This window comes from Pipistrellus kuhlii, unplaced genomic scaffold (genome assembly GCF_014108245.1).
Source record: "Pipistrellus kuhlii isolate mPipKuh1 unplaced genomic scaffold, mPipKuh1.p scaffold_m20_p_43, whole genome shotgun sequence".
Classification (NCBI taxonomy): domain Eukaryota; kingdom Metazoa; phylum Chordata; class Mammalia; order Chiroptera; family Vespertilionidae; genus Pipistrellus; species Pipistrellus kuhlii.
The window spans coordinates 1,666,766-1,689,345 of NW_023425544.1; the positions used below are offsets into that span (position 1 = coordinate 1,666,766).

The 22,580-nt window shown below is 61.0% G+C and overlaps 1 protein-coding gene across 2 annotated transcripts in view; it reads left to right on the forward strand.

Annotated features, from left to right (window-relative positions):
* The first annotated feature begins 4,396 nt into the window (after positions 1-4,396).
* The window catches only part of NEK6 (NIMA related kinase 6), a 64,355-nt gene continuing 46,171 nt past the window's right edge, over positions 4,397-22,580 (forward strand). The window contains exons 1-2 of one of the 2 annotated variants that reach the window (XM_036411929.2): positions 4,398-4,523; positions 16,045-16,057. The gene's annotated coding sequence lies outside the window, so the exon portion shown is untranslated. Of the gene's footprint in view, positions 4,524-16,044; positions 16,058-22,580 lie in introns of both variants that reach the window. The other variant, XM_036411930.2, reaches the window with a different exon arrangement.

Here is a 22,580-nt window from a genome sequence, read left to right on the forward strand (position 1 = left end):
CTCTCTCTTTTTAAAATTTTTTTAAACACATTTTTCATTACAGTTGACATTCAATATTCTATTAGTTCTGGCAAGCGCCTTCTCAAAGAAAACTAATCCAACTTTCTCTGATTCCCGGTTCTCCCTCTTCCTCTCCGCCCCAAGCCCTGTTTGCCAGGCTCCATCTGGCTCCTTCTCCCCTCATCCCCAAGGGGAGCCTGGCATGTCCTGATGCCTGGAAAAGCCACACCCATTCCCAGAAAACCAGGGGCAGGACTTGGGAACCCAGCAGCCAAGGACCCTCCTTCACGTTTGGGATCTGGGGTTGGCAGATGGGTGTCGTCATCGGCCCTAAACCCAGAGGGCCCTGTCTTCCACCTGCTCTGAGAGCAACCAGCCCCACGGGGCGTGCAGAGGCCTCTGGCCCAGAGCGGCCTCGCTGTAGCCCCATGCTCCAGGAGGCTCAGGAAGGCGCTTAGGGGCCCTCGCCTGCCCCCCACCAAAGCCAAGGGGGCCCCCGGGGGAGAAATAGGGCCCATGGGTTACACCTGCCGTCCCAGCGTCATGGATACCAGTGGCCTCTTTCACTCTCGGAAGTGTCTTGGCTTGGACAATAGACGAAATGGCTACCTTGTTATTCATGTCCAACGAAATGATCGCTGACCAGGTGAATAAATAAATGAACAAACATGATCTCAGTCAGACAGGGAGCCAGGCACCAGCTCTGTGATGTGGGGGGTCGATGTCCCCAGTGGGAATATTTACATGAGGAGGCTCACCCATTTGTCTACAACACGTGTTAAGGAGGCGTCTGATGGGCCCAGAATCTGTGTTCTGAATCGCAAAAAAAATAAAGAAACACTATGCGCCTATACATGCATAGACAATACACACATACACGACGCACACCCAGCGTCTGGGAACGGAGAGCGCTTATCGACACCGCTTCCCTCCGGGGAAGGACGGCGGGAGCGGGGAGCCAGGGCTGGGATGGAAACTGGGTACGGTGAAAAGGCGAACCGTCTCGTGGCACGGAGGGACTGAGGCTTCCTGCACTCCCTGCTTTTCCCAGAACACTCAGCTGGCTTCCCAGCGTGCACCGGACAACGGAAATCCTAGAAGGTCAGGGTCTACGGGACTTCTGGAGACCCACTCGCACAGGCCGGTGGGGAGACTGGCCCAGGGTCACGGGAGTGTGAGGGGCAGCCTGGGGCGGAGGCCGTCCTTCCCGCAGCTGGGTTTGCGGCTCCCGAGGAGCCGAGGAGCCTAGCTGTTGCGGCAGGATGTGGAGAAGGCCCTGCAGGAAGAGCCCCCGTTCTGTGTTAGATGTAAAGTACAGTCTGAGTACCCCCCAATGCAGTGACCTCTGTAAGCAACCAGGGTCAGAAGTTGATCATTCAAATCAAGATGCGTTGGCAGGCCGAAACCAGTTTGGCTCAGTGGATAGAGTGTCAGTCTGCGGACTGAAGGGTCCCAGGTTCAATTCCGGTCAAGGGCATGTACATTGGTTGCAGGCACATCCCCATTCGGGGGTGTGCAGGAGGCAGCTGGTTGATGTTTCTCTCTCATCCACGTTTCTAGCTCTCTATCCCTCTCCCTTCCTCTCTGTGGAAAATCAATAAAATATTAAAAAAAAAAAAAAAAAAAAAAAAAAAGATGCGTTGGCAGTAAAAAGGGTGGCTCTTAATAACCAGGGTCAGACGGCAAGGACCAAAGAGGCTTCCCGGGCAAACCAAGTCTATCTCCTCCCCCCAAACCCTCGACAGCAGGAAGCTGGCAGCATGGCATTTGGGACAGCGGACCTTCAGAGGAAGACGGTGGGATTCTAGTACTTCATGCTCCACTCCCTCCCACCCCACCCCCAAAATACTGACGACAAACAGGCTTTGGGTGAACCCGGGTTCCACCCCTGGCTGTGTTCAAACCACTCTGCTTCTCTGACTTCAGCTCCTTCGTGTGTGAGGCAGACAGCACGGCCCCTCTCCGGGGCCAGGGACGCCCTGAGAGTGAAATGTCTCGCTGAGCCGGGCAGGGAGCGGGCGTCTGGCAAGAGTGGTTTCTCTTCCCCCGAGGCAGAGGCGCCTGAACCGACACCGGCTTCACCCTGAAACTCTGGGGATGGACTCGCAGGGAGCCTTTCCCTCAGACCGGATGCACCAAGGCCGCCGTGGGAGGAAGAGTGGCCGCCGCCAGGCCCAGGGAGACGGCGATTCGAACCCTGGGAGTCATTTTGCGAAGAAGCACCTCTCTGCGGTGACTCATCTGGGGACTTGCTGAAAATTCCTTTGCGTTAAAAACAAAAGTCGAGCGAGGCTGGGGTTGCACGGAAGCTTTTCCCTCCACCCTTGCTCTCACCGGGGGTGGGTGGGTGAGGGGGGGCGGGAGGCAGCGTAGAGATTTGGAGAATCTCTGGGCAGAATTGAATCTGATTTCCCCCCAGCACGCCCCCGGGAGCTGGGGCTAGGTCAGAGGAAAGGAAACAGGGTGAGGAGGAAGAAGGCCGGGGAAATGGGGTGGAGGCGGCTTCTTATTCCCCTCCTCCCCCACGTCCTGCTGATGAACCCGCTGGTGGGTCTCTAGCCGTCTCTTCGGCAAATGCCCCACCCACACCTGTTTCTGAATTGTAGGCCAAAAGGAAGTGGGAGGGGGTGTGGACAGGAGCTCATTGCTCCCCTGACTCTCAGCAGCGGCCATCAGTGGGCCTGCAGCTAGATGCCGGCTGCCTGTGTGACCTGGGGCATGCTGCTTGACCTCTCTGAGCCTCCTTGGGGAGGCCTTCTCCCAGCACCTGCTACCCCTCCCCTGCTTTATTGTCTCCCCCCTGTTTATTATTCTCGAATGTCAGATATTTTCTTCCTCTAACGGTTAGAGTCTAACCCCACCTCCAGATTGCAGCCCATCGGGAGGGTGTGCTATGTTTTGTTCATGACACAGTGCCTAGAACAGTACCTGATTGGTAGAAGGCACTCATACATACGTGTCAGGTGAATGAATGAATGAACGAACGTTTGTTGCACAGACCTAGCCAATATCACTGACCGCGGGTAACACTGCAACACACTATAGCTATTTTTATACTGTTAGTTTTCTGTTGTTTTTTTTGCAATATTTATCTTTGGTATTTAACTTTTCACTCTATCTGGTATTTGTTGTGAAGAGAGGCTGTAAACAGATCCCCAACCAAACGGCTAACCGATTTGCAGAGTGATCCATTTTGTTCCTGTTGGCTAGGGAAGGCCTGGGCCTGGGCTGGCTCCGCTAGGCCGGCTGCCGCCTGGTCTGCCCCTCTTCAGACCAGCGGCCCAGAGCTGTGCTGTCTGTGACATGGGATTGTTGAGACTCCAGATTAGGCTCAGGCACTGGCATTAGGCAGTCTGTGGTCCAGCTTCTAGCTCCATAACTGACCAGCTGGGTGGCTTTGAGCAAGAGAACTTGCTTTCCCAGTTTCAGTTCTAAGCCTCATTGAACCCATCTATAAAATGGGCACAAGAGTAACATAACACCTCCTTTCATAGAATGGCCGTGGGACTGAACACCACAGGGCTGGCAGAGTCTGGCACACAGTGGGTGCTCAGCTTGTGGCATGACTGTTACAGATCATAGCCAGTTTGAGCTAGTTCATTCACTGGGCAAATGAGGCCCACTGGGCACCCCCTGCGCTCAAGCTGGGCAGCTGGCTCCCACCCTGCTGGGGGCTGCAGCACAATTTGGCACGTAGAGAAGCAGCCAGTGTGGAAACAGGAACCATTCAGCCAGGAGCTGCCCCTCCTGTGGGGGGAGGGGTCCCCTGAGGAAGTGAAGCTGGGAACTGAGCTGTGGCGTTGACTCTGTCTCCTCAGAGCCGGTGTTAAACACGGATCAGTGGAGTCTTACTCCCTCCAGAAACCTATGCGCATCCACTGTTACTGGTGCTGGGGTCCACAGGGAGTGGGAGACGCCAGATGAGGAGATGTTGGTGGGCAGGGAGCAGAGCTCTCCCCAAGTCGAGATACCTTTCGGGGGACGCTGCATTCAGCAGGCACAAAATAAAGGCTTGTTGATTGGCCAACAATTTCCGTCTTACCAGGGCTGCAATGGGATCAGTTAGGCGAGGGGTACCCCAGGATGCGAGGGAGGTGTCCCAGGCTGGCTCCCGCAGACCCCAGCCCTGGGTGTCTGGAGCCCCAGGAAAGGGGAAGATGCCGGCGGGACTCGCGGGGTGAGTGTGGGCCTCAGGGACGCGATCTTTGAAATGGGGAGGGGCGCCCGGGCTGAGCAGGAGGCCCCGGCCCCCCAAAGTTCCCGGGAGGGAGCGTGGAGGGACCCGGCGCGGGGAGGCAGCAGCCCGGCGCCCCCCAAAGCCTGCGTGGCGCGCGCGCACGAGCCCTGCAGGGGGCGGCGCGGCCCCGCGGCCGGAGGGAGGGGCGGGAGCGCGCGCGCGGCCGCGCAGGCGGCGGCGGAGCAGCGAGCGGGCGGGAGAGCGTGCGGCCGCGGCGCCGCCAACTCCGGAGGACCCGCCGCCCCGGCTGCCGCTGGCGCCCCCGCGCCGTCCTCCGCGCCGGTGAGTGGCCCGGGGCCGGGGCCCCGCCGGGTGGGCCGCGGCCGGGGAGGGGGCGGGGGCCGCGCCGCGGGGGCCGTCACCCGCGCTGGGGCCGAGGGCGGCCCGCGTGCCCGCGCGGCGCGCGCCCCGGGCTCCCGGGGGGGGGGGGAGAGAGCGGGCGGGGGCGCGCGCGTGAGGTCGGGGCACGTGTGAGCGTGTGAGTGCGGGTGCAGCGTGTCCGGCTGCCCCCCGGGCTGCGTGCGCAGCGGGGTGTGTTGGTGCTCCGGGCAGAGTTGGTGCGTGTGCCCATCGGGGTGCCCGGCTGGTGTGGTTTGGAGTGAATGGGGGGAGGGGCGCAGACATGGACAGGGCTCCCATTGATCCATTTCCTGAGTGTTTATCATGTGCCAAGGAGTGTGCCAAGCGCTTCTGCTGGAGATCTCACTTTTGTGACCCGAGTATGCGTGGGTTCAGGGAGTACACGTGTGTGACCGTTCACAGGTATTCAGGAGCCTCCGAGAACAAAAGTGTTCCTGTGTGGGTGGGAGTGTGTAATGAGTGTGCCCAGGAGTGTGCAAATATGTTTATCAGGAAGGCGGAGGGTCCCCCGTTTGGGCCTGCCAGGACTATCGTGTGATGTGCCCCCCTGGTCCCAATGCCAGGGAGCCCCCCTGGAGAGAAAAGCAGGCCTAGTGTGGTCACCCAGCGGGTGCCAGGCCTTATTTGGTGAATGAGGAAGGCCAGAGGTCAGACCCACAGAGGGGTGGCCGCAGAGCCAAGCCTTTGGCAAGACCGCTGGCCGGACCCTCAGGGACTCCAGGAGGGACAGACAGGGCCGGGCTGTGTGGGCCTGACACTGGGGGACCTGGGTCCAGTTCTTCCCAGATAGCCTTCTGGCTCCCCTCGCGTTGTTCTTGCCCCTCTCTGGCCCTGGCAAATGTTAACTTTTCCCCTAGGCCTGGCGGGGGCTGGGGGAGGGGGAAGCAAGGCTGGCCCTGGGGAGTCCAGGGGTCCCCAAACACTCCTCGGGGTCCGGGCCGCTCTCTGCCTACCTTGCTAAACAGAAAGCTGCTCCTCTGGTTGATTTGTATCCATCCCCCAGCCCCCGCCGCCCAGAGCCCCCACGACAGTAACCAACGGATCACAGCAGGCTTGGGACACCCTTCCGAGGTCTGTCCTGGCAGTTGTGACTGACAGTTCTTTTGTGCTTTATACATGTGGAAAACCTCCCCAGTTGAAAGTCTTAATTGCTTTAAGGCAAACTTTAGAAACTCTGGAGCCCCCTAGTTTCCCTGAATTGTCGGAGTTCAGCCCGCCTTTCCGAGGGAAAATGTCGTCTGCGGAGCCCGCCGTACGTGCAGGGGAAGCTGAGGCGCGTTTGAACCCCATGGCGTTCGTGGAAGAAGAATTTCATTGAAAGGGATGCGGAGCGGCTGGAAGTGCCCGCTCCCAGCTCAGCAGCTCGCAGAGTGAACTTTGGACATCTTCTTTCAGCAAACAAAACCTGGAAGGAAACAAAAAAGACCCACATTCTTTCCTTTTTTTTTTCTTTTTTTTTTTTTTGTCTTAAAAAATGAAAGAAAGAAAGACACCCCCCCCCCCCCCCCACACACACACACACACTCACACACACACACACCTCTGGGTTTGCTGGAAACGCTGCCTCCCCGCCCCCCATCACGGCCGGGCCCTCCCTCGATCCCCCACCCCCAAATAAAATATGCCTGTGGGAGCTGTGGATGAGTCACTCCCTGGCAGAGAGCCCCACGGGCAAACATTTGGGAAGGTTCTTGCCTAACTTCCCAGAAGAAAGGCCCAGGATTTAAAATGGTCCCTGTGGTTTGTCAGCCCTTGCCGTCCTGTCTGCTCCGAAAATGACTGCAAAGTCGTTTCTCTCTCCACAAGCTTAACGTCTCAGACGTCAGCCTGGCTTGGTCTGGGTTTCAGGGCCGTCCTGGTTTCAAGAAAAGGTGCTCCTGGCTTTGCCAAGTGGCACTTTCGGTGGCTCTGAGCAAGGAAGGAGCCGGGGAAGGTGGAGGGAAGTGACATTAATGGAGCACCTACTGTGTGCCCACAGCCCTCCCTGCAGGAGTCAGGCTGCAGATTTGGGGTTTATCTGCTCCAGGAAACTGAGGCTCAGAGTGGTCAAGCCGTGTCCTGGGACCACTCAGAGGAGGTAGAGGCAGGATCCTGTCCCCTGTCTGACTTCCCGCCGGTCCCTTTTCCAGCATCAGGAGAGTGACATTTGCCTTCCAAAGGTGCACAGACTGGGTGCTGCATGCTTTGACACACACATCCACTCATTTAATTTTCACCGTGAGCGAGGTGGTTATTCTCTCCATTTTACAGATGAGAAAACCGAGGCTCAGAGAGATGAAATGTTGTACATAATATTATGACACAAGCACTACGACTAGTGGCCACTGTCGGTTTATTGAGGGCATACCGATTGCCAGCCAGGGTCCTTTTAGTGCCTTATTTCACCCAATCTACTCACCATCACGGCGGGATGGGAGCTGTTAGGATGCCCATTCTACAGAGGAGGAGTCTGGGGCACACATAGGTTAAATGATGAGCTGAAGATCACGTGTTAATAATATTTGGCCGGTTGACCCTGGATTTGAACCCATCTTGGCTGAGCAGAGCCCATAGTCTTCTTCCCGCGGAGCCTGGACAGTGACGGCCGCTGTGTCCAGTGTCTGGCCCAGGGCTAAGGTCCAGGATCGTTATCCTGATCTGAGAGGGGACGGTGAAGATACGATGAAGACACGGGAGGTTAGGTCGCCCGGGCAGAGTCATAAACCGGCAAACGGCCAAGTCAGGATCCACGCCTCTGGCTCAGATGTCGTTCCTAACCTTCAGCCAGGTCCGCCTGCCTTTGTCCTGCCTTTCCTTCTGCTGAACAGCAAAAAGCGCAAACAGAACAGGAACACCAGTGGACTAAGTCACGCTGGGTCCCTGCCCTGCAGTCCTCAGAGAGGTCTCCCCGAAGGCCACCCTCCGTCCTTGTCCCCCATGGCCTGCCTGGGGGGGGGGGGGGGACGACCAGGACAGAACGGGCTCCAGCTCGTTCCCATTGCTCCTCCCTCGCCAAGTGCCAGGGGTGGCTTTCCCAAGGGAAGTGTCAACACAATTGTCCGAAAGAGGAGACTGTCCCCTTCCTCCTTTCCGGCCACACCAAGAAAAGGTGCTACGGGGCGGAGAACGGAGGGCCCTGGTGACTCATGCGAGATTAAATACAGGTTGGCACGTCCTGGCTCCGGTGGGAAACGAGCAAGCCGGGACACTGCCCTCCGTCCGTCCGGAAGAGCCCAGCCCTCCGGCCCCTGACGGCCAGCCTCCCTTCCCCGGGGCCTGGCTCTCAGCTCTGACCCGCTCCCCTGTCCCTGGCCACGTCCGCCCCCACCTGCTCCTTCCCTCCTCCGTTTCCATTTATATCTGGGTTTATGCTACACGGTGCTCGAAAGGAATGCGGTGCGCGAGGACCTGTGCAGTTTGGGGGGGGAGGGGAGTGTGGTGCCCCCCCGTAAGGGTCCGCTGGGGATGAAAGGAAAAGGTACTTCTCTCCCTTCCCGGGACTTTCTGCAAATGGACGAGCATTTGCAAATGGCTCTGAGATGCGTTCGTTTGAGGTGTGAAATAATAGATCTTGAGCGAACGAAGGCCCCGCCACATTTCTGGCGTTGATGGATTTCTCTCCCGTCTGGCCTGTGATCTGGAGAGGTAAAAATAGTCCTTGTTTCTACATTTTTATCTTCTTTTTCCCCTGACGTCATGCTCAGGAAGCGGCGTGCACATGCGCGGCCCTCCCCCGGGCCCTCACCTCGGGGGCGCCGGGCTGCGGGGCTGCGGGGACCCGGAGGGCTCCGGGGTGCAGCAGGTGTGGGGGGCGGTCTGGGCACCCCAGGAGCGTCCGTGAAAGGGCGCTGATGGGAGCCGATAGCCAGGCGCGGCCGGGGGTCCTCGGGGACTCTTTGGGATTTGGCCATCTTCTCGTTTCTGACTCTTGGGTCGTGACAAGGTAGCTTTTGGGGAAAGTGTTCGTTTGAAAAGAGAGTAAGCAGGCCCGTAGCTTCCCTCTTGGAGCCGGTGACACACACACACACACACACAGTCCCTTCCTATGGCTGAAGCTGGATCAGACCCACAGCCCCGGCAGGCCCGACTCCCAGCCGGGAGCCGGCGTTGGGGCAGATGGGCCGGTGGTGTAATTTCCTGCGCTGTGTAAGCCGGGAAGGGAGCGAGCCTTCTGACATCTGTCCCTCCAACAGGACTTGCCTGTGTGGAGACAGACCCCCTCACACCGCTGCCGCCGCCGTCTCCAATTCTGGGTTTTTCCACAGACGGCTTCTCGGGTGGTCTGGTGGCAAAGGGCCAGTCCTCTAGCCAGGCTGCTTGGCATCCCCTGGCAGGATCACCGCACCCTCCAAACCCGCAGTGGGGAGAAGGAGGGGGAGGGGGGGCCGGGGGAGGGGGAGGGGGGACTCTGTCTGGGGGGAGAGGGCGAGCGAGGGGCCCACGGAACTGGGAGGTGGTGGCGAGGCCGGACCTGAAGTGCACTCAGCGCCACGGGCCTGGATCCGCCCGGAGCCATTCTTTCTCCCTCTCAGACATCTGCGCGGTGGTGACCTCATAGAAAAGAAAAGGGGGCTTTTTATGTAGGAAACCCGCAGCGTGTGAAGGAATTCGGGCCGGGGACGGGGAGGGGAGCCGCCATTCGGAGCCTGTGTTTTCCCGGCGTTGTTTAACCTTCACACGTCACGATGGCCGGGCGGGGGGAGGGGCCGCGCTGACCCCGGTGCAGGGAGGCCCTCCACGGAGAACTCGCTGAGCCCGGCTGTCGGGCTGAGTCTCTCAGACCCTTCTCCCCGCGGGAACGCGGCAGAGCTGGGATTTGCCCCCCGAAGCCTGGCTGGAGTTACTTTACAAATGGTCAGTCGGTTCAGGCTGCAGGTGAGGGATCCAGTTGGCTCACCATCCAGAGAAGAAGACGGGAAACTGAGGCCCGGCTCGCCCACAATCACAGTGAGGCACCGGCCTTGGTGCCGCTCCGGAGCCAGTCGTGGGTGTCCGAGGGGAGCACCCCGGGAAGGGACGCACACACGACGCCCAGCGTGTGGGGAGCACTGGCCCCTGCCTGCTGCTCACGCCCCCAGTTTTTAGGAAAGATGGCAGAGAGAGTGTTTCCGTTCCGAGGACCTCTTCGTCCAGCATCTCCCTGCCCCTGCGTACCGAGGCCCCGAACGAGGCAGGAGGGGTGTCGTTGAAGTGCCTTCCTAGGATCGAGGGCCCTCAAAATGGACGGGGAAAGAGGCAAGACCTAAATGTCAAGTGGCCCTGGGCGTCCCTGGACAGTGTGTAGAAGTCGGTATTCCTCGTTCCTCTCCACCCACCCCCTGGTGCCACCTCTTGGAGTCAGAGGTCCCGGGAGGCTCCCAGGGCCACGCCAGCCACGTGCCTTATGAAGCAAGGCCGGTGTGGCGTTGGTGTTCTCACAGGTGCTGACCGCAGCGGCTGTCACGGGTCCGAGGCGGGGCAGGCCGCCGACAGCTAGCGGCCGGCTCCCCGCCAGAGGCCCAAGGGCGTCCATGCTGGTTAGGCATGGACTGAGCCAGCGGTCGGCAAACGCATCAGTCAACAGAGCCAAATGTCAATGATTGAGATTTCTTTGGAGAGCCAAATTTTCTCAACTTAAACTCTATAGGTAGGTTCATTGTTATTAACAATTAGGGAACTCCTTCCATCGCACTGTACGCGGGAGCCCGCACGTGGCATTTTGTGGAAGAGCCACACCCGAGGGGCCAAAGAGCCGCACGTGGCTCGCGAGCCGCGGGGCTAAGCCATTGGGATTGCCGCAGGCCGACATGTGCTCCTGCGGGAGAGGCGGGGTCCTCGTCCCCAGGGGATGGCTCCCGCCCCCGCCCCCCGCCGGGCGGCTGCGGGAATTGGCCCACGTGATGTGTGCGGTGAGGGGGCAGCACCAGCCGGCTCAGGAGATGGTCCAGTCCGGCGCCCGCCGGTCACCCGCTCCGGCACAGCCTCCACGTCCTCATCCGGAAAATGGGTCCGGAACACGGGGCTTGAGGCCCTCCCTCCATTCTTGGACACGGTTTGGGGCGACCTGCCTTACGCTCCCGCTTTGGGGTTAGAATTCTGGCAGGGAAGGGCCGGGGATGGGCTTCCCTGAGAAGCCGCTGTGCATGCACCAGGGGCTTCAGCCTCAGCGCCCCGCTGTGCACGAGGAGGCTTTGCACAGGAGTCTTTCCAAGAAAAGGCTCTTGTGTGGAGCATCCACAATCCGTAAGTTTAGAGACCGGGAGCACGCCGGCGGGCCTCGGGCTGGGGGAGGGGAGAGCTGTGAATGGCGGGCACAGGGCCGTCTTTGGGGCGGTGAAGGTGCGTCAGAGCTCGGAGGAGCAGGCGGCTGCACCACGTTGTGAGCGTGCTAAATGCCACGAATTGTTCACTGTAAAATGGTTCGTTTTATGTTATTGGCGGGGGAGGGGGGGCGGGGGGAGGGTGTAGTATAAGACAAGGTTCTGGTGCTTAAAAACCAAAAGCGTGAAAGCCTCTCGCTTTACAGAGGGCCGACTGAGGCCCCAGAGCCTGTCCCCAGCCTGAGGTCTCCGTGGCGTCTGTGGCCGCTCCGTGGCTTCAGCCAGACCGCGCCGCCCCCCCCCCCCCCCCCGCCGGGCCCCGGTGGCGGCCCTGGGCCTGGGCCTGGGCTGCGGGTGAGAACCCGCTGCAGAAGCTCAGACCGCTCGGTGCCGAGCCGGCTGAGCCGACTCTTACTTTGTTACCAGACACGCCCACGCCGGCTGGTCTGTGGCTGTCCGTCCACTCGTTCATTCAGGAAGCACGTCCCAACACTCTGGGTCAGGCATGGTGCTGGGGGCTGGCCCACAGACCCCCTAACAGCCCCACCCCTGGACCGGCCACCAGCGGGTGGGGACCCGTGTGTCACGACCTCCTTGTAAGTAATTTGCAGTTAGCAGCATTGTTGGGGACTCACTCCCGGGGGAAGTGGGAGGACGTCCAGGAGGGAGGGGCAGCCAAGCCAGAGACCTGAGGCCCGGGGGGACCCCGAGAGGGCAGGGGCGAAGGGCAGGAAGACCGCAGAGTGGGGGGAGGGGTGCTGGGAGCAGGCCCGGGGCCCGGGCTGTGGGCAGACCCGAACCGTGTGAAGCCAGCGACCTCCTGCCACTCCCCGCAGCCTTTGGGCCGTCAATAGGCCCTTTGTGTGAGCACTGACCACGTGTCACCTGTGCTGACCCTCCCATGGTGGCCTTCGCCCTCCCAGCCGTTCTGTGACGTCAGCACCGGTGTGCCCGTTGTACGGACACAGAAACAGAGTCCGGGGTTTCCGGGGCTTCGGTATCAGTAGCACGATGCGGGGAGGAACCGCCTGTGGGGGTTGGGTCTAACAGGTCGAGGGCAGAGGCGGATGTGCCTCTTACATGGACTGTGAGTCAGGGGCCGGGCCCAGGGCCTGGAGCGGGCCTCCTGGGCAGCTGGAGGAGCCGCATGGGACAAGCTGCCAGGCAGGGAGCACAGAGCATGTGTCTTAGGTAAGAGAAGGCCGGGGGGCCGGGGGGGGGGGGGGTGCAGGAGGAGCAGCCACAGAAAACAGAGGCATAGGCAGAAGAGAAGGCTGCTGCGGTCCGACCGGGCCTGGGCGAGATTTGGCCTTTATTGCAAGAGCAGTGGGGTCCCTGCCCCTTCTGTGGCTTCACCCCGCTCCAGCCAGGTAGCCCCCTGATGTTCCTCACGCATGCCAAGCGCACTGTCACCCCAGGCCCGGCACTGCCGTCCCTCCCTCCGGAAATCCGTCCCCAAGTTCCCGTGACTTGCTCCTAGCCTCCGTTCAGAACACTGCAAAAGTCACTCTTCCAAAGAGACCCCCCCGGACTCCCTCCCCCCCATCAAAACAAGCCTCTCCTCCCTCCCCCCTCCATTCCCTGTCTTGGCTTCCTTCTTCTCCGGGCCCCTTCCCCTCCCCGGGCATCCTATGTGTGTTCTCTGCCTCCCCCCTCCATTCCCCCCGCCCCCAGCGGGCAGTAAAGGGCTAAGGGGTGCCTGCCTGACTCCTCTGTGCAGAGAAGGTTTCTCAAAGGAAGGCTCCTCCCCCAGGTGCTCCAAACGGGAAGAAGGGAAGTTTTTGTACTGGAAGGGCTTGTGCCTCCCAGGTTACAGGTCTCCGTCCTCCGCCCCATCTCTTCCCCGGCTGCCCCTGAGCGTCTGTACAGGCGGTGCTTTGGGTTGGAACGGGCAAGTGCCTTGTCTTAAAGTCACCCGTTCTGTCAAGCACACTTCCCTTCCCAGAGGGCATCTCTTTTTGGGGTTGTGTAGGGAGGGGAAGGGGCAAACATCCTCCCCCCACGGCTCTTCCTGGCACAGACATTGCCGTGTGGCAAATAAGCCCAGATTCTGCCCAGCCCAGAGCACGGGACGCCCCGGGCTGAAAGGAAATGCTTCCCTAACAGCACCACATGGCAGCCAGGGCGCCAGGGAGAGGGAGCCCACCCCGGAGCTTGGCAGGTCCAGCTGAGTCCCAGCGGCTGCAGGGACAGCCGGATCGCACGTGCAGGCGAGGCGTGCCTGCCTCAGTGGCCTGCGCTTCCTTTGTTCTCTCCCGCCGGAATTTGAGTGGCCTTTTGTGTTCGTTTCGAACGCCAGCCCCCGTGGCCAACCCAGGGGGAAACGGGGCTGGATGCCGGTCTGTCTGTGTGGAGGCTGGGGCCAGGGTGGGAGCTGTCTGCTCTGGAGGGTGACAGCATGGCATCCAGGAACCACGCAAAGAAAATGCTTTTACTGCAGGCTAACAGCTTCAGGAAGTGCCTCCTTCTGCGATGTCCCGGCTCTTCAGACATGGATCATCTATCGGTTAGGGACACAAAGACCAGTTCCAAACTGTCAAAGGACAGTGGTCTGTAAACGCGTTCTAGTGACATTTGGGGGCAGGAGGGGCGAGTTTGGAAGACGCTGTTTGGTCGCTGATGTGTGAGAAGTTCCTGGAAGCTCGAATGGCGTCGGGGGTGGCATCCTTGAGATGGCACAGTGCGGAAAATCCGGGGCACATGGCCACTGCGATGTGCTCATGTTAGCAGTTGAGATATTTAATTACCCAGAAAAAACCCCTTGCCTCCCCACCACGGGTTCCTGGAGAACCTTTATTTCTCAGGAGGAGGGTCTTGTATGGTGCCAGGGGTCTTCAAACTACGGCCCGCGGGCCACATGCGGCCCGCAGAGGAGTCTGATCCGGCCCGCCAGGTTTTTTGGGCAGTGAGCGCAGCCGAGGTGTTACAGTAGGAATTAGTAGTTCATCTAGTCCGGCCCTCCAGCTCTCTGAGGGACCGTGATCTGGCCCCCACTTTAAAAAGTTTGAGGACCCCTGGATCGGAACAGGGAATCATTGTCCTTCATTAACTTATTAACTGACTCAGTGATTTATCTGGTCACATGTTTATTCCTACAATTGCCATTCACCCAGCAACATTCCCTGGACCCCTCTCCATGCCTGGCCTGGTGCTGGGCACTGGGGAGAGAATGACACAGGAGGACAAACATTACTACATCCGTGTTGGGTGCTAGCCCACGGGGTGGTGCTTTGGGCTACAAATGAGCCAATTCCTTTCCCCGTGGACATTCACTGAGCACCTACTATGCGCAGACCTGTGGAGATTAAAAAAAAAAAAGAAAAGAAAATGGTACGGCTCCCAGTGGTTTGAGCTCCCACCCCATTCCGATGATGCCTTTGGTCTGTGTCCCTTCGCTTTTGGTAAGAGACACAGCCAGCCGCCGTGCACAGCCATAGGACGGGGTCCCCGGCATGAGCCGGAAGCAATCCAGATGCCCGGGAACCGACGTGAGAACAAAGCATCCCCCTCACACGTCGCTCCTCGGTTCAGCGTCTTGCCACCACCCGGCATGCTGAGACAGAATGTGAGATCGCGTGGTTGGCTAAATACATAAATATTTTATGTCTCAATATTCTGAGAGCGAAGCCCAAATGCGCAGAACTGCAGCACATCGGTGCTATAGATCATATGTTATAATAATCTGATGACATGTTGTTTAAATATTTATGGGCGGATGCGACATGACAATGGGGGAGCGAGCAGTCAGTCTTCGAGCCGCGTCCTGGCAGATGCCGGGGAGGAGGGGGCGGGTCCGCGGGTCCCGGGAAGCCGCGCGCGATGCTCGGGTTTTCTGGGGTTTTCGTGACAATAGCCGTGGCGGACAGGGACCGTGCTCCTGCTGCAGGCTGTGCCCTTCCCTGACACCGTTTCACTTGTCACTCCAGCACGCCTCTCGAGAGTGGGACGCTCACGGACCCCAAGTTATGGAGGAGACGCTGAGGCTCAGGGCAGGCCCGACGGGGCCCAGGCCCCGCAGCTGGGGGGTGGCCCAGGATCAAGCCCAGGCGGCTCCGCTCTGCAGTCAGAGTTCTGGTCACTGGGCGATGAGCCAAATCAGCAAAGCGTCCACCGCACCCAGTTGACCCCTTGTGTGGTCCTACCTGGACTTCCTACGTCACAGAGAGGATGTCTGTGAAACGTCAGGTGGGAATGGAACCCACAGGGAACAAATAGTACCTAACAGCAGAGCCACCGGGGCCCCAAAGGAAGTTTGCTGCAGACTGCACCCCAGTCAGTGTCTGTGTCCCCGTCTTTGCCGTCCACCCTCCCCCTGCAGCGCCTGCCGGGCTGGGAGCGCTCAGACACACGGCCCTGCAGGCTCCGGCCGCCCGCCTTACAGATGCGGGGCTCCTGCATCTCCCAGAGCTGACCCCACGCCCCAGCCCTCCGGGGCAGCCCTCCGGGGCAGCCGGAGGAGCGGTGGCTTCCACACCCTCCCTGATGCTCTGCGGGACGGGCTCCCTCCCCTGACCCTGCCATCGCCGGTCCGCCCGGCTCATCCCCACACCGAGTCCTGGTCGATTGTCACGTCTCCAAACCGAGAACCAGGCCTGGCCCGCGAGACTGAATAAGTGACCGACCACAGGGGTTCGGAGAACAAGACCCCTTGGGGAGGCGGGGTGTCTGAGTTCTGAGGAGCTTCTCAGGCGGTGACTGTTTCGGACCCGGCTGTGTCTAGTTCTGCAGAGGCCTGGGGGTGTCCCTGCGACCCTCCAGGCCAGGGGAGAGGGTCAGGTGCCATAGAAATGGGAGGCAGGGCCAGTGGGGGGCCCGGTACAGAAGGAAAATGCAGGTCCCCTTGTTCAACCAGGTCTTTCCTTTCCTCCATCCTGTCGCGTTTTTCATAAGCTGTTGAATGCCACGCTCCCTCGGGCACGGGGACGCTTCTGGTCCCGGGAGCCCCGCCTTGTGGCTGGCGGTGTGAGCTCCTCTGACCCCAAGGATGGAGGGCGGCAGAGATTGCTGGGCTGGGGAGGGGAGCCGGCGGCCGAGAGCCTGCCCGGGGAAGGCCGGCCACAGGTGAGCTGACATCCTCTGTCCCACCACACTGCACTTAGAAGTTCAAGGACGTGCAAGACGCGAACACAGACCTTGAAAGCCCCAGCGTGGGCTCCCGTCTGCGGGCAGGCCCGGCGCGCTGGTCACGTCCATGTGCCCTGGCCCTGACAGGGCCGTGGCCTCCTGCCAGCAACACCCACATTTCACGGAGAGCACGGCCCTTGCACCTGGTCCCTCTGTGGGCTCGGAGCCAGATCCTATTTGAAGGAAGCGTCCTTCCGCGAGGCACCGTCACGGGCCCCCCTCCTCCCCCGGGGCCTCCTCGGAAACGCCCTCCTGAGCTGATCCCTCGAGCTGCTGCTGGGTGTTGTTTGTCACACCGACAGACCCGTCCCCTCCGACTGCCCGTCCCGGAGTGACAAGGGTCAGAAATCAAACGGCAAGGCTGCTGACCCGCTCGCTGGCTCAGGAAGCTCGCCAGGCAGATGGTGCCCTGGATATCAGAGACTCCACCCGCCACCCACGCCGTTCCCGGCCCCGGACGTGGGGTCTGGCAGCCACAGGATGTGGACGTCTGGCCACTCTCGGAGAAACATGACCGAGGGAGGCTCGGGAGAGCTGGCTGTGCTTGTGGTTCGGTCCCTGCCGTGGGCCCGGGACCCGGCCAGGCGTTTTACTGTAGTTAATCCTCACAGCTCTGGGGGGACCCCATTTTTCAGATGAGGATAACTGAAGCCCGGAGAACGAAGCCACTGGTCCAAAGCCATAAGCCACAGAGTTTAAAAATGTGTGTGTGTGTGTGTAGATATATATATATATATCTACACACACACACACACACACACACATATATATATATATATATATATATATATATATATATATATATATATATATTATTGATTTTTACAGAGAGGAAGAGAGAGTTAGAAACATCAACGAGAGAGAATCATCAATCAGCTGCCTCCTGCATGCCCCCCACTGGGGATGTGCCCTCAACCAAGGTATATGCCCTTGACTGAAATCGAACCTGAGACCTTTCAGTCCGCTGGCCGACGCTCTATCCACTGAGCCAAACCGGTTTCGGCTAAGCCACACAGTTTAAAAGAAACGGTTGAACCCAGGCCCAGCTGACCCCCAAAGCCAGTGTCCTTTGCAGAGTCCCAGGCATGGCTGGATGGTTGGGGCCGCTGCCTGGCCAAGCCTCGGCCCCACCGTCTGCTGCATGTGTGGGGAGGGGGGGAAGATGGGAGCCAGACCTGGGCCGCTGCCTCTGAGCAGTCACACTTCTTGGCAGGGAGCGGGTCCCGAGACTCCAGGTCCAGCTGTGTCCCTCCGAGATCCAGCCGGCCCCGTGGCCACGGGTGGGCCCGGAGATGGAGGAGGCAGGCAGTGGGGTCTGGACACATCTGGATGCAGGTCACTTCTCCGCCTTTTGCTCCCCTGTCTCCCTGACTTGTCCCTGCCCCTGGGGCACCTTGGTTTTCTCACCTGCAAAGTGAGGGGTAACCTCAGCCGCTGCCTGAGGGGCCGTGTTCGTGGCTCAGAGAGAGGCGCTTGTGCACACAGGCACACAGCGGCGGCTGGCACTTTGGTGCTGATAGTAAATGACCCCGCGGAGGGAGTGAGGCCTGCAGCTCGGGGCACCCAGGACGCTCAGGAGCGCCTTCCACACGGGGGCGGCGTGGGAAATCCCAGCCCGAACCGCCCACCCCAAACAGGTCCTCCCCTCCTGCTCTGCTCGGTCATTTGTTCATCAGCAGAGCCGGGCACTGTGTAAACACATCCCGGAGACACCGCATGGGGAGGGCAGTCGGGAGCAGGAAGTGAAGACGGTGTGTTCAGTGTTACTGGTCTGAGTGTTGCAGACGGATGGATAGGGCTGTGGCCTGGGGGTTTGGGGGGCACGTGGTGTCTCCGGGCTGCCTGGTGGACTGATGCACCCCCAGTGCCTCTCTCCCCGCCCGAGGCGGTTGCTGGGGATGTAACACGTGCCAGTTGCTCAAGGCCCCAGCTCTCCCACAGGCGCGAGGGCCTCTCCGGCTTCCTTTGGCTTCCTTTGCCTCGAGCGTCTGAGAAAGGGGCTCCCCAGTGGGAATGGGGGAGCATCTCTCAGGCTCTCCCCGGACCCCGCTGCTCTCTCTCTCTCAAGGCTGCTGGCCACCAGGGCCGCCGGGCAATCCCTGGCCGTGGACACTATCGCTCGGACTCCTCTCAGTGACCCCGTGACCTGGCCTGTGGGTCCCAGACCAGGAAAGGGAGCGGAGCGAGGCTGAGTCATTTGTTCGAGGACGCACAGTAGGTTTGTGGCCGAGCTGGGATCTGAGCCCAGGCCTCTGGCTCCTGGGACACACAGCCTATACCAGTCCGCTCTGGTGGGAACGGATGTTTTTGTCTGAACAGCACAAGTCCACAGGTTCTGCTCAGAGCAGCATCTGCTCAGCACGCACCTGCTGTGTGTGGTGCCTACAGGGTGGCACTGGGTGGTGCGGGAGGGCGGTGGCCAAGGAGCACAGAAAGGTGCTCAGATCGGCCTGAGGGACCCTTTGCCCTACGAGCTGGGTGGCTCCAGAGCTGGGAGGTGGGCGGGCTTAGCCTGGCTGAGGGGATGAGGGGGCTGCGGCCCAGAGAGGTTGCACAGCTCGCCAAGGTCACACAGCCCCGGGCAGCCCGTCCCCACGCCCACTGGCTCTGCCTGCGGTCAACCCCGCTGCCTCCATAGCAGGGTCGGCCTCCTCCCTCGCTTTGCATCTAGACCAGCTGCAGCCCAGAGACCCCTCGGGCCGCTGGATCCCGAACGGGGGCGGGGGAAGGGTGATGAGCCTGTGTTGTAACGGTGGACATGGGCGCCCGTTCTGCAGGGACACACGGCCTTCGATGGCTCTCCTGGCGGGAGGAGGCCCGCAGAGGGACAGGGTGTGACGCGGGCCCGCGGTGTGACGGGGAGGGGCTGTGTCCGGGCTCCCCCAGGACTGGCAGACGGGAGGGCGCAGGGCTTTGTGGCCTCTGGGACAGACAGGCCTCTTACAGGAAAACGCTCCCACAGCTCCCGCATCCCACCGCGGGCAAACCGCCCGTAAACGGCCGAGAAACCGCCGCGTCCACAAAATGGCTGGCGAGCCGGCGGGCGCCCGGGCCCTTTATTTCAGCCCGGAGCCGCCGAGGCCGACGACGATGACGACGACGACGACGGCCGCCCCCGCGGCAGCCGGGGAGCGCGGTCCTGGGGGCGCCCCTCCCGGTGCGGGCTCCTGTGGCGTCTCTGGAAAACGAGGCTTCTGCTGGCAAAAGCAGGTTTTAGCGCGAGCAGCAGCTCTTTCAAGACCTAATAAGGCCCCAAAGGAGGGCGTGTGCCAGCCACACTCTCCCTCCCCCCGGGCGGCCGCTGCCCGGCCTCCCTCCCGCGCGCCCCGGCACCGCGCGCCATCCGTCTCGCCTCCCATTAACGGAATTACCGTCATCGCTCCTGCAGGCCGAGATGGGCCTTTGGACCCGCCGAGGGACAGAGGCGGGAGCCGCCGCCAAGCAGTTTTGCTTGGAGGAGAAAGAAAGGGGAAAAAAGGAGAGGCAGAGAGATGCCAAACCCTGGCCGATGGACGGTTCCTTGGGTCTGAGGAGCCTGGGCTGAGGGGGGAAGGGGCACGTGTCCTGCTCACTCAGGTCCCTGAGGGCCGCCCTGCACGCCTCTCGGAGGAGAGTGGACCGGGCACGGGATGGCCCCGGCTCTGACACACGTGAGGCGAGCTTGCCACCCGTGCAGCACGGCAGGCAGAGCAGGGTGAGGCCCCTGGAGCTCAGAGGCAGGGAAGGCGGGGCGCTCACATGTGCCCAGCGTGGTGCCGGCCACTTTGGGTTTGTCGGGGGCAGGGGGGCAGGAGTGGGTATCACTGGCTCTGTTGTTCAGATAAAACAGCAGAAGCCGCCGAAACCGGTTTGGCTCAGTGGATAGAGTGTTGGCCTGCGGACTGAAAGGTCCCGGGTTCGATTTCGGTCAAGGGCATGTACATTGGTTGCAGGCACATCCCTGTAGGGGTGTGCAGGAGGCAGCTGATCGATGACTCTCTCTCATCGATGTTTCTGACTCTCTGTCCCTCTCTCTTCCTCTCTGTAAAAAATCAATAAAATATATTTTTTAAAAAACAAACAAAAAACAGCAGAAGCCCAGAGAGTTCCCACCTTTGCTTCCGAGCACAAAGCTTGCAGTGCGGTCTGTCCGTTTGGCTGGGCTGCCCTCTGAGAACAGAGCGAGGACTCCCGGCCCAGGGCCTGTCCCCTCCAGCCTGCCGCTGCCTCCCCGCCCCTCGGCGGTCCGGAGGAGTTAGCCGGTGGGGCGGGCATGCGGAGGGGGCACCCAGCGTGTGCGGGGCCGGAGGCAGGAAACGAAGGGGCCCGTGGGGCTGGCGCGGGGAGTGACAGGCGTCACCTGGGCCGGGGTCAGGCAGGTCGGGAGGCCTCGGCCGCTGAGCTCGGGAGGTGGATGGGAGAGGGGGTGTGACAGGTGTTTTAGGAAGGTCATCCCGGTGGCGTGTGTGGAAATGGTTGGGTGAGGGTGGGGATGCCAGGAGACTGCGGCTGGCAAGGAGGCCGCGGTGTGGATGCCCCGCTGGCCTCTCCCGGAGCCTCTCGGCTGCCTGTGAGGCCGCAGTTCCACTCAAACACAACCTTCTGCTTCCTCCCACCCCCACCCACCCAGCCCTCTCCCGCCGGGTGTCAGAGCCGGGGGATGGGGGTGCAGGCGGAGGGGGGCTCACCGTCACACCCTCAGCCTCTCTCGCAGCTTTCCTGTGACAGACAAGGCCGCCGCTCGCCGGGGACAATGTGAGAATACATGATAAAATATGGAAAGCTCGCAGCACCGCTCTGGGGAGGGAGAGGCAGTGCCAGGGATGTGTTATCTTCCCTGAATCCCGGTTTCTGCGCGTCATTTCTTCCTCCCGTCAGGGAAGCTGTTTTGACTCCCGGGAGGAGAGGAGCTGGAGTTAATGGGAGAGCATCACTGTGCCGGCGTCTGCGAGGAATACATTTCTGCCCCCCTCGCCCCCCCTCCCTGCCCAGGCCGGCTCATTAATCTGCAAGAGCCCGGTCTGACGCCTTTTCGGGGAGCACACGGTGTCGTCCCTGCGATTGGATTCCTGGTCTCTCCTGATTGATTGATTGATTGATTGATTGGCTAACTGATCGGTCTGGAGAAGTCCGAGGAAAGCCGTGAAAATGAGCAGCCCCTAGTTTGCCCGTCTGTCCGGGGCGGGGTGTGTGTGTTGGGGCGTGGGCTGGGGTCACAGCCTATCCTGGGCTGCCGTGTGGCACCCCGCACGGGGGCGCTCCTGGCGTCAGGTTTGGGGTGCAGCCGTGGGGTGGGCAGGCAGCACCCCGCGGGTGAGCTGGCCGTTCCCAGGCTCTGTCCACGGAGGGCAGGTCCGAAGGACGGTGCGCCCGGGCCAGCCCGCGGCCCCCTGCATCTCCTCACGGAGCCAGGTGAGGCAGGATGGTTCCAGAGGAGCCGGGTTCTGCCTGCCGGGGGGCCCGGCCACACCTCCCACTGGCCCTCCGCGGGGCCTGCCGAGCCCCCCTTTGGGCGAGGTCCAGATGGTTTTACGTTGAGTGGGTGAATGGGGCGCAGGAGGCCACCGGGTCAGGTCCTGGCAGGGTGACTCGGTGTATCGGGGTCTCATGTTATCGTCACCAGAATCCATGTCTCCGCTGGAGGGGCTGGTTCAGGGAGGTGGGGATTGCGGGTGAGACACCCAGCAAACACCGACCCGGCCGACTCCACTCCTTCTGCGGGGCCGTTCCCTCCCCACGCCAGGCTCCCCAAGGGTAAGTGACCAGACATCCCGCTTTTTAACAATTTGTCCCGCGTCCCTCGGCGTTTTAAAAAAGTCCCGATTTTTTAAAACGCCGCGGGACGCGGGACAAATTGTTAAAAAGCGGGACTGTCCCGCCAAAAGCAGGACGTCTGGTCACCTCACCCAAGGGCCCAGGCCAGTGTCCGCACCCCCCCCTTCCCTCTTTCTCACTTCCTCCCCCTGAGGGTCGTCCCCTCCTCCGGGGCACCCGCCCCATCAGCGCTGGGCAGAGAGGGGACAGGTGGGCCTCCTGGCGCCAGGCGCTCCCAGCCCTCGCCTCTGAGTCTCATGGCACCGGTGAGCCTTTTCGGGAGACCTCCTTCCATCACAGACCACAGGAAGGAGGCTCGGGGAGGTGTTGAGACTTGGGCCAGATTTCCCAGCAAATAAGGGAAGGATCCCCGATTTAAATACAGGGAGGACAGTGCCTCCCGGCATAGTCCTGCTGGGGGGGACTCTGGGGCGTGATGCCAGAGGCAGGGCTTCCTGACCAGGAAAGAGCAGGCGTCTCCTAGGACCAGGCCAGATGGGGGGCACCCCCGTGGCTCCCTGGGAAACCGGGGGCCATCAGGGTCCCCAACCAGCCCGGCCAGTTCCTACAGCCCACTCCTGCCCTTCTCTTTCCGGCTTCGGTTACCCCTTACCTGACCCCGGCCGTGGGGCTGGGAGGCCCCTGCTTACCGGCCGAGTGCTGATTGTGTGCTAAGCAATGTGCTGCACGGTCTGATGTAGTAACTTTCCCAGCCACCCTGTGAAGCGGGAACCCTCATTGCAGGACGGCCCACTCCCTGCCTGCATTTCCCTCCCAGGATGCTTTGC